The sequence below is a fragment of the Rousettus aegyptiacus genome, unplaced genomic scaffold, assembly GCF_014176215.1.
Source record: "Rousettus aegyptiacus isolate mRouAeg1 unplaced genomic scaffold, mRouAeg1.p scaffold_m13_p_18, whole genome shotgun sequence".
In the NCBI taxonomy this organism is placed as follows: Eukaryota; Metazoa; Chordata; class Mammalia; order Chiroptera; family Pteropodidae; genus Rousettus; species Rousettus aegyptiacus.
Window position 1 is genome coordinate 13,722,280 of NW_023416293.1, and position 11,484 is coordinate 13,733,763.

At 47.4% G+C, this 11,484-nt stretch overlaps 1 long non-coding RNA gene across 1 annotated transcript in view; it reads right to left on the minus strand.

Annotated features, from left to right (window-relative positions):
- The window catches only part of LOC107513638, a 55,125-nt gene extending 44,282 nt beyond the window's left edge, over positions 1–10,843 (minus strand). Inside the window, exon 1 of the long non-coding RNA XR_004955444.1 lies at positions 10,495–10,843. This is a non-coding gene — a long non-coding RNA (uncharacterized LOC107513638). The remainder of the gene's footprint in view (positions 1–10,494) is intronic.
- Positions 10,844–11,484: the final 641 nt, after the last annotated feature.

Below are 11,484 nucleotides of genomic sequence, written 5' to 3' on the forward strand. Positions count from 1 at the left end.
GTCCAAAAACGGTCCCCAGGGACGCATCTCATCGCTCCCTACCCAGCACTCTCCACGTGCTGTGTGACGACAATGAGAAACAGACAGAAGCCGGCTGGGAGGTGGCCCCGGCCCTGGCCAGAGCCTTAGAGAAACGAGGGTAAAGGGACCCCGGTGAGTGGCACTGACTGAAATTATCCGGAGACAAAGAGCACTGGTCGTTTAAGGGCTAAAGAAGGTAACAGGTGGCCGAGGCAGAAAAAATAATAATGCAAGAAAAGAAAAGCTGAACAGACAGTCAGCAATTTTAATAGAAATTTAGACATTTTGGCCACATTGTAAGAGGAAAATCCTTGAAGATCAGCTTTCTATACTCCTGAATTCGTTTTATAGTAAAAATGTGATGTCTTTGGGTAAACGATTTGGTATACGACACTCACAGAAGAAATGAAATTCAAATGTGTCGTACAGCTATTTATTCTAAGAAAGGCACAATCGAAACCCTTGTATCATTCCTGTCTTTTTTCACACCTAGCGTGAAAGATCAGACGTGACATCTACTGAGGACCGCACTGTATTGTGCTGGAGTCTAGCACACCCGTCTGTGTTCACGTCACCCCGAGGCTGTGTCATCCTCAACATGGCCCGCAGGAAATACGAGTGGGCACCCACGGTCCGGCCTTGAAATACCGCACGGTTCACCGAGGCAAGTCGGAACGGGTTAGGTGGGGGGCAGCCTCGGGCGTCTGACCCGGCGACTCGAGCTGCGTCTTGTTCCCGTAGGCAGGATGAGCCTGACTTGAGTGCTAAACCGACGACGGGCGTCTCTCTCTATATCGCTACCCACATAATCAGTAAGGGGATTAGAGGGGGAAATATAATTAAACTCACGTTCGCGTAATTCTGAAGCTTTCTGTCTGAAGCTTATGATTCAAATAACACGTGACAGTAAGATGCCAGCACAGAGCTCTACCCGACGCCCTCCCAGAGACACACGCAGTCAGTCAGTCACCAAGGGCTGTGTGACAACGATTGCCACATGGTGTATGCAAATCCACGGAGATACTGGGTTCAAATGAGCATCTCGGTTTCGATACACTTTTTCAGAAATGAGTTTGCTCCTTTTCAAAAGAAATCTGGCTACCAACGAAGAGGCAAAAAAAAAAAAAACAAAAAAAACAAAAAACAAAAACAAAAACAAAAAACAAAAACAAAAAAAACCACCAACCCTGGCATTCGTGCTTATTTCTCTGGGATACTGCTGATATTTTCTTAGCCAGCTGATATCTTCTTAGCCAATCAAACCAAAGGCAAATTTGTGGCTCCTTAGAATATTTCAAAAGAAGCATCCTCACTAGACACTGTGAGAGTGCAAACCATGAAAATTAATATCCAGGCACGAAGCTACCTATGATAATGCTCCTCAATGAACTGAGAGCAATGGAGACCATATTAGAACAGAAACGTTAACCATAACACCGACCCCCTATGTGAAGTGAGAACAGTTAAAACAAAGACTCGAGTCTGAAGAATTTGACGAAAAGGGAGGCAGGAGGCATATTTTCTTCATTTCTGCCACCGAGGAAGTTAGTTGAGGCAGGGCAGAGAAATCTTTCCTTTTAAACCTTTATATTTAATCACCATTATGGTTTTTCTTTATTTAAAAAATGAATAAGTCAATACAGTTTCTAAGAAATGTGCTTGTTTGAAAAATTTCCAATAATTTTAAGGTAAATTTAGAAACTGCATAGTTGATCCCTCATCCGTATTTTCCTGTTTTTGATAAAAGTAAGTAAGTGCTAGCGTATGAAAGTCAAGAGCTGAAAGGTGACCTCGCGGGGAGCAGGCGGTGGCCGTCCCCGCGGCCGGGGGGACATCAGGAGACAGAGACGGAGCTGGCGTTTCCAACTGCGTATATGTGATTTTTTCATGGCATGAAGTAAATAGAGAAAAATATTAAAAATTGTGAATCTTGGTGGTGGAAGCGTGATGTGTACTACGTTGCTTTTACTTTCTGTGTAGTTTGAACTATTTCTAAGTTAAAGATTATTTTTCTGCCTTTTTATTGTAGTTAAAAAAAAAGACGTTTACCTACGACTCCTTCAGTAAAATTTTAAACCCCTCATTTTCCTCATAAGTTAGAGATTCCTATTTTCTGCAGAGTTCAAAAACACATTTAAAACGAGTGAACTTACATAACTTAGAGAATTGTCTACTAAATAAACATTCAGCAGAAAGAGAAAATAGACTCGAAGTTTTACTATATTTTGGCACAAAATATTAGGACATTTTGTGTTTTCTCCTCTTACTTGATGACATTTTTAAAAGTAAAATCAATTCTTTAAAAAAAAAGTCTAGAAAATAAGAGTGCCATGTATTACTAAGAGTGTATGTGTGAAAATTTAAAAGAAATCATCAGATACACTTGTCCATGTTTACTTCAGAGGGACTTTGTTTAGCCAGAAATCACTATTATAGATGTTCTTGCAAAAATTCATCGTAGCGGCAAGTGCGCCAAGCTGGTTTAAGTGCCGTTTGTACTCGAATAGCCTCCCCTGCACCCCGAAGGAGAACTACGGTCTCTGCGTACTAATTCCAGGGGGAAGCGGGCGCCCTTAACGCTCTCCACCTTTTTTAACCTGGGGGCCTCAGACCACTGGATGGTGTTTTAAGCTCGGCCCTCGCTGTTCGTTTACAATCTGAAGCTTGTGCACTGTGTCCAACTCGCAGAAATGGTCACCTGGATGGGGGGCGGCGAGGGGGGCGCGGGCCAAAGCCAGGCCTTGCCCGGCACCCACGGAACAGACCCCAGGGCCATCCAGGCCCCCGCAGGGTCCCCTCTCGCCTCTAACTCTCTCCTTGTCAAGACGCAGAATAACCCATGAATAGGAGCAGGTCCCTGCGGCCTGCTCTTTGCTTGGGCGTCATCTTCCCTTCCCAGCCCTTCTTCACGGAGCTCTGAAAATTTAACCCCGAGCTGTCCTCGGACTCGCCGAGGGACAGATTTCTCCATAATCGCTGTCGAGATGGGAAGAAATAATCACCTTCACTGTTTACATCTTTCCCGGGCAAAAGGCACTTCGCAGAGCGTTTCGCAGCGCCCGGGGTGGTGGCCGGGCGCTTCGACGTCTCCCGATATCTGCGACCGAGCGTCCTGTCCAGGTGGCCCTGCGCCCTGCGATTTGTGTCTCTTTTACGAAAGTTTCTGCCACAGGAAACTGAAATACTTAAAGCCTTAAATGGCACTGGCGCTCGGCCCCGCCCAGGCCCTCCCCGGAAGTGACAGTGGTGACGAGCGCGCTGTCGCCAGCTTTCTGGCCCGCGCTCCTCGTCGCCGGCCGTCGGAACAGTTCGCGCCCTCGGGACGCGCGTGTCGCTTCTCTGGTCCCGCATCGCATCGCGGGGAGGGCAGGCGAGCCCCGACACCTGCCGGATGCGCTGCGCCCAGGACGCGACGAGGCCAGCGCGACGCGCGGGGGGCCGCCCAGTGCGGCTGAGAGCGCGCCCTGTGCCCCGCGCCCCGCGTCCCCTGCCAGGGCACGGCCACGGCGAGCTCTCCGTCCATGCGCCAGCGCCACCTCCCGGACGCGAGCTCTGCCCGTTAGCCCTGCGGCCTTCGCCAAATACAAAACACGAAATTCAAATCTAAACACCCCCAGCCCGGGCTGTGGGCCGTGGCCGCGCGAGGCGCGAGGCAGGGCTGCTGCACACCCGGGGACCAGGGGTGCGCCACCCCCCGGGGGACAGCCTCCCCCACCCCCTCACCTCACCCCCCGAGCGCCTGGACTCGGACGCGCGGGGCGACGCGGGTCTCGGGGGCCCCTGGGCCCCACAGCTCATCACAGCCTCAGAGAGCAGGAAAGAGGGTACGGCGAGCGGGACGCGTCACAGAGCCAGCCGCAAAGCCACGTGAGGGGTCATAACCTGTCCTGCTCTGGTCACCTCAGGATCCAGGACAAACAGGGACACAGGGCAGCAAATCTCAACCGTGACCCCGCGCGGATAAGCACATCAGTGCCCGCTGAGCCTCTGTGATCATCTCCGGCCCTGCGGGACCGAGACCTGCTATTCAGAGTCACATGGAAGGAGGGAAATGGGAGAGCCCCGAGCGCCCCTCCTGACTTAGACCGCTCTGTTTTGCACATTTTAGCTTCAGTCATCCGAAATGACAATACCAATGTAAATTTAATACTTTCCTTCAAGATGCCATTATCCATCACCTCCTGCACAGAGGGCTAGATTCGCTGCTAATTAATGTCTGTCGTTCCCATGTAAAAATAAGCTACAATGCATACAATTTAATACCTTAGACTCTGTATTATGCTTAGGTTTTCTGCTTCTATTTTGATTTTTGAAATTCTTAAATATATTTTATTCATTTGGGACGGTAGAACAAGAATTGGCTAAATTACTACCACATTTCTAATGGAATTTTATAATTCATAAATCACTGGAAAAATCACCAAATGCAGCATGTGTTAATCAACATATATACTTAATGGCACGATGAAAGTTCTCATATTTTGGTGACACAAATTGATTCACATACACTTATATACACACACAAATGTGACTCACAGACAGACACACACACATGCACACACACACACACGGTAATCTCGAAAATTTTAATTTTCCAAGGGTCAGAAGCATAGAGGCCACATGCCGCTGACTTAGCTCATGCCTTCACAGTGGTGAACGCCATGGGCAAATCACATTTTGATGTTTGTGTCATTTTGATGCAAAGAAATTCTCAGTGATCTTTGTCATAAGACGTATTTTTCAAATAATCGTACTAGTGTGGCTCTTGATGGGGCGCCCTGTTTTTGACAAGTAGATCTGCTTGAGATAAAATGTCACCTGAAGAAGAAGGAGCAAAGAATCCCGAATTAGAGGCAGCGTTGCTACGAGGCCGATGACGTGGTAATTAATTCGGAGTTTTCCTTCCCTCTAGTGTGTGTTTTTAAACTATGCACCTGTGGTACCTGTTTCTTTCTATCTTTATTATTCAAAAATAATGTCAGTATCAGAAGGATGACTAGTTTTCATCTAATACTTGTACCATTTTAAAATTAAATTTTTAGAAAGAGAACATCTTTGAATCTTTGTAGTAATAACTAACCTATGGAAGACATTAAGCTAAAAACTTGTCAAAAAAGAAAAAACATTGGGGAATTTACATACCCAGTTTTACAGCGTGAGTGATCTGTAAGCTACACTGACCAGATAGCTCATCGTAAATTCTTGATATCTTTTACAAATCCAAGTCCAAATAAAATATCCAGAAAAAAAAATATTTTATATATATAATGACTATGCACATAACAAACCTAGAATTTTAGATAATGGATATTATCATGGTATTTTTAAAAATATTTATCTATATATCTTGATAGTGATGAGTTATTTAAGTGATGAATAAAATAAATTTAGCATCATCGCGTTTTCGTCCTAATTCAGTCATTGCTACCAATACATTGATGCATTTTTTAACCAGTCGATTGCCCACTGCCTCGTCGGGGCCTGGGGGCAGTTCGCGGTGACTTCTGCTTTCATTCCTTGCGATGATGTAGCGGCAGCAGCCAACTCCAATAATTCGCATTGGGGATTAATCGTGCAACTCTCTGAATATTAATCAAAATTAAATGTTTTCGATGGGTTTAGATGGGCCAGGGAGGGGGAAACGCGGGCACTGTGGGAGGCGGGGAGCCTCCCGGAGCCGCAACAGCCCTGCCCCGCACGTGGTCAATTAGAATTGAAAACCCTGCGCTGATTTCATTCGCTGGAATTTCTAAGCAGGTCAGGAAGAAAGATGTTATTGAAAGGAAAAACCTCATCTCAATGAGAAAGAAGCACGTGGCCGCCGGCCCAGGCTGTACATGTGACAAGTTATTTCAGCTGAACTGCAGGCTCGATGCTCAAAAAGATGTGCCCGGGATCCCCCCCCAAATCTGGTCACGGTGAAATATCCCAAATGGCCCCCTTTAAACCTCCAGATCGGCGCTACCCAGCGCGTTTCCGGTCTGGGACTCGCGAGCGCAGTGGAGCCCTGGGCCTCCCCGAGCCTGAGTGTCAGGCAGTGAGCGGGACGCTCAGCCGCTCGTAAACACGCTCCTGCAGGGCCGGCCACAGCAACGCGGGGCTTTTGCGAACTGTGACAACAACTTTGACAGTTTTCACTCCAGTGAATCTTGAGCGTGGCCTGCACCCAGGCCTGCGAGGGGCAAGCTGGGGGCCTGAGCAAGCCAGCCGGGGTCCCCGTCTCCTGCCACTGAGACTCGAGGGTCCTGGGTGTCTGCTCTCTGAACAGAGGCACCTACTCAAAATGACTGCAGGCTCAGTTTAAAAAAATAAAAAATAAATAAAAAACCCTTCTAACCTCTCTTTTTATAAAGAGAGATTCCAAGTGTCAGTCTACTTTTAGAAATCAGCTTCATGATGGTAAGAAACAGAAGTTTCTATTAAAATGACATTTTATCCTGTCTGTCAAATTAGAGTCATATCTTCTGATACGATTATAATTTTTTTGATATGAGGCATTTGCACTAATTACATCATTAATATGTTAATTTAGCCAATATCGGAGCATGCCGCTCTGCTAGCACAGACAGAGCTAGTTGGCATTGCCGCCCAAATTTCATTATATTAAAATATGTTAATATTCTAACTCAAGAGCATTGTAAAAACTCTGATTATAATATAACAGCAACAACTATTTTTTGTCATAAGACTATATTCAAACATACTTAGTATCTATACTACACACATGTACAATACATGATTATAATACCAATATATGCTAGGCAGGAATGTAGTTAACTAAAGTCTTCAGATAAATAATTGAATTAAGACCGTTCTAATAGATGAAACACACAAATCCTGACAGATCCCTGGTGTGAGCGATCGCTAGTTGTTTTTGTATATTTGCTCTGTTTGTTCTGCCATTTCAAATAAATCATTACTATTGTGTAGGAAGAATAAACTGTGCTACAGCAAATTGTTCTTTCTCCATTATGCTCTGAAAAACCATTTGTTCTTGAATTGACCTCACATAGCTCAAATGTTTCAATCAAGTCCATTATCTTCTTTTCTTTGAAAGATGCCTTTTTACCAACCTGTGTGCCCAGTGGGCAAGGTCATGTTTTGTTTTTAGAAAGAAGGTGAAATTTCAATCCAACTATTCATTTTTTTAAATATATCTTTGATAAAACAATTCCATAAGTCATCCTCAGGCAAGAACTCCACTATATGTTGAAAGAATTGTTTATATAAAAATTATTGAGTCAGGCCCAAGAATTTCTCAAAGTTATTTATTAGTTCGCACTGGAGTCTTACACCATAGAATGTCACCTAACTTGTGTAGCTTGTTTTTTCTAAGTAAAAAATGTGTCCATTCTTTAAGCTATATACTTTTTTCAACAATAGGAACATGACAGCTAAAAAGAAGTGAAGACTTTTTCACTTGTTTTAAAACAATCACTCATACGACAGCAAAATTAATCTCATTAATTCGTGTGGTAATGTGTAAATAGCACTGATCGTATACACGTGCCTCCCAAATCCTTTCAAGATTAATCCTTTCTTAAGTATGCAAGACAGAAGTACTTAGAGCAAATTGCAAAATTAAGAAAATAATGTAGCAAATACTTGGAATGTAAGAACTGGTAAGCCCACCCAGCCATTTCACGTTCGTGAAGATTAATTTAAATTAAATATTAAAAATTGGTAATTAAGAGACATGTATACGCAGTTGCTCTATACTTATAACTCAGATATAACAGGTTTTCATAAAATTATTAATTTTGTTCTATTTAAGTAAAATCGAATATTGTACTGAAATCTCCACATTACTAAAAATTCGATCACTCGTTTAGGGGCTAACTGTTCAGTGTAAGACGCATCGAATAGACTCAAAAATAAATACCAACACTGGACCAGAGCCAGAATCTCAGCCCAACTACCATCTAAGCCAGAGCACATAAAACGAGCCCTACTCTTAAATCATTTGCATACCATCTTTCCCTAAGTAGCAAGTCAACAGCAAAAATGATTTAAGGGGTACAGAAATTTAAATGGCAAATGAGAACCACCGAGTCACCGCACATATCCGTCCTGTAGCAATTTGATCAAAACAATCTCAATATGCTCTCCACTTGCACATCTCGTTTGTGGCACTGAGACCCAGTCCCCCCGGAATGTTCCACCAGCGCATTCCCACGACACCCCACGACGGGCCAACGCTGCCCGGCCGTCCGCACATCTCGATGAGCAAGCTCGCGCCGCCCGTACACAGAGCCCCAAGAAAGAGACAGCCAACAAAAAGCCAGGCCTTTCCTGTGGGCGTCGGTTAACCCCACAGACACGTGAACTTCCTATGGGCACATGCCCCACAGACACTGGCGACCAGGTGACTGAAAATGCTGCCCACAGACGCGGAATTTTATATGCGATGACATCACCGGTAAACTTGGTTTCTCTGTGATATGATGATAGACTTGCTGAGTGTGTGTGTGTGTGTGTGTGTGTGAGAGAGAGAGAGAGAGAGAGAGAGAGAGAGAGAGAGAGAAAGAAAGAGAGAGAGAGATGCCTGAAGAAACAGCATCATCAGAAATGGCACCACCTTCTGCAAGGTTTGCAAGAATCTTTCTAGAAACCTTTGACTTTCTCCAGGCAACTCAAGTTCATTCAAAAACGTGCTTCCCGCCCACGCAGCCTGGCTTCCTGAGCTGGCTCCCTGCCCGTCCCGACCGACCCGGACGGGTCTGTGGACACGAGGTCTCTGCACCCAGTGGGGCGGGGGAAGCCGCGGGATGGGGTGCGGGGGTGCAGGGTCCCTCAAGACCTGCATCCGCCTGAGGAGGTCGGGTCTGAAAGGCAGTGAAGGGGTTAAAAGTCGAGGCTGTCTGCAGGAGGAGAAAGGGGATTTTGTCATCTTGAACCTTTCCCCGTGTGGAGCGCTCCATCCCCTCCATCCCCTCCCCGTCCCCCCCACCCCCAAGCCCCTCGATTGGGGGGCCTGGCTGGCCAGCATCCAGACAGGCCGGGGCTGCCGGTGACCACATCAGCCTTCAGGTGTCTCAGCGCGCGGGAGGCGGGGGGCGGGGGGGGGCAGATAACATGAGAGCAGACAAAGAGGAAAATGGTGTATTTAAAAAAGATTACGTGAAGACGCGTGTCTGGGTCCTCTTTGGAAAAAAAAAAAAAAAAACTGAGCCCTGCCGTCCCGGATTCATCATCGGAGCACAAGCTCTGCTCTGCTCTCGAAGCCATAATTAGCTGTGTCTGGAGCCTCTGAATAATTCCTTTCAATAATTGATGGAGTTAATATTCTCCTTTTCAGACGAGGAGGGCGATGTTTTCTTACACACTCCCTTCTCCTCGGAGCTTTGTTGTTCAAAATCTTCATCGGCCCAAATCACGTCGGTTCGGTTTGCCTTTTAATTTCTTATGAGACTTAGCTTATAACTTTTGAAGGCGTTGGATGATTCTAGAAGCAAAGGCAGGATGCATCGCTCTACCACGCTAGCTGGATATAAAAAGAAAGCAGCGATATGGGAGCGTTCTCCCCCATTTGTTTCCAAATATTTTATAAATTAAGAAAAAAAAAACTGCTCTGTAGGTTGCATCTGTGTGAAACTCCATCAAAAAAAAAAAAAAAAAAAAAAACCTTACCGTGAATGTAACTTGGATGCTAATCTTATCTTTTGCCAGCTAGTGAGAAGAAATCCCAAATTATCTTATTCTTCAAGCGTCTTCTTCTCCCCAGAAGCTTCCCTCGCGCTTCCTCCCCGCCCCCACACCCTCACTCCACCCTATTAGGAATTTCAAAAAAAAAAAAAAAATCTTTATACACGGAAGGCTGGGTCTTGAGACAGAAGGCTGTCTTTTCCTCTCCTCTTTACACTGGCCGCGCTGGCCCTGCCTTGCAGTCCTGCCCGGACTTCATGTCACATTTCCTGGGCTAAAACCCTGAGACCACTTCAGACTCCATCACAACTCTAAAATGGAAAGTGCAGGTTAAAAAATAAATAGAAGGGAAGCCCTGGCTCGAAGCCATTGTTCAGAATTTAAGAGCTGTTTGCCCCCAAGTGCCTCGCTGGTCTTTCGGGGCTAATTAGAATAACTGTCAGATGTCTGCAGTCTCCAGGGCTCCTGTCAGCGGAGTCAGCAAAGTTTGCCTTTTATTTTTCTTGGGGACAGGTCAGATCTGATTAGACGGAAGGAGCGAAGAGAAGTGAACTAAGTGCAGATGTGGGAGCCTTCGTCCTCCTGGCGAACAAAGCCGCGCCGGGAGCATCCGGGCGCAGCCCCGCGGCCGCGCCGGGCGGACGCCGACTCTTATTTCTAATTCTTCATCTTCCCAGTCGTTAAGCATGCAACAATTGTCCCTGAAATGCATTTCCTGCCGGCCCAACACCCTGCGATCGAGCGCCCTGCACAATCTTCCCACATCCGACGCTTATGACATCCAACTCCCCGAGCCAGCACACTGGACGGAGAGAAATGGATACTCACAGTTCCGGGGGGTTCCTGCGGCTGCGCCCCCGTCCCCGGGGGCCGAGCGGGGGCTCCCGCCGGGCTGTCCTGCTGCAGGTGCAGGGGCCCCGTGTGCGGGCCGCGGGGCGGGCGCGCTGCTCCGGAAAGTCGCCCGGGGCCGGGCCCCCGGGGCTCAGGCGGCTCCGGTGCCCGTGCAGCCTGGACTGTCTGCAGTTCTGAATTGAACTAAATTACAGCCCGTGTGAAAGGCAGGGGCAGCCGGTCACGTGGGAGGCACGGAGCCAGCCGATTGGCCGCCGGCGCCGAGCTGGGCACTCTGGCTTCTCCACCATTGGAGAGGAGTTGAAACTGAAAGCATCTGGGTCCTCCTCGTGAGACGATTTGTCCTTTATGTGTGGAAGCATGGCTGTGGGTTCACGGTGACAGCATGAAGGAAGGGGCGGCAGCCCCCTGCCCGGAGCCCGGGGGGGGGGGGGGGCGGGCTGCAGCCTCGGCTCCCTGGGGGTCCCCTCCCCTTTCCACCGCCCCCCTGCCCTGCAGCTTGATCTGTGATTCGCCTGCTCGCCTGCCTGGCAGATGTGTCTGTGGGGTCCCCGCCCCGTTTAACTTCGGAGGCGACGGAAAGTCAATGATGCTCTCAGGGCTTTGCGAGCCCGCTCTAGTTTTGAGGCGCAAATTCAATTTCTTTTCAGGGATGATTTTTTTTTCAAATTTTGTTTTGATAAGGGAAGCAGCTTTATCGCAGTTGTCACTTGTCCGTTCGTGACCCTGGACACAGGGTCGACCATTCTGAGTGGTTGTCACAGCTGGAAGGGGGCGGGGGGACGGTCCCGGGAAAATATTAGAAGCGACACTATCGGGTCAAGTCGCGGGCTTGGGCGAGGCAGGAACCAGGGGGACGTGGAATTCAGCCCTCGCCGATGCGCTGCTTCGGGTCGTGCGAAACGAGCGCGACGCTGGCCGCCAGAAGGTGCTTTTCAGGTATTTCCTAAAACTCTGCGTCCTGAG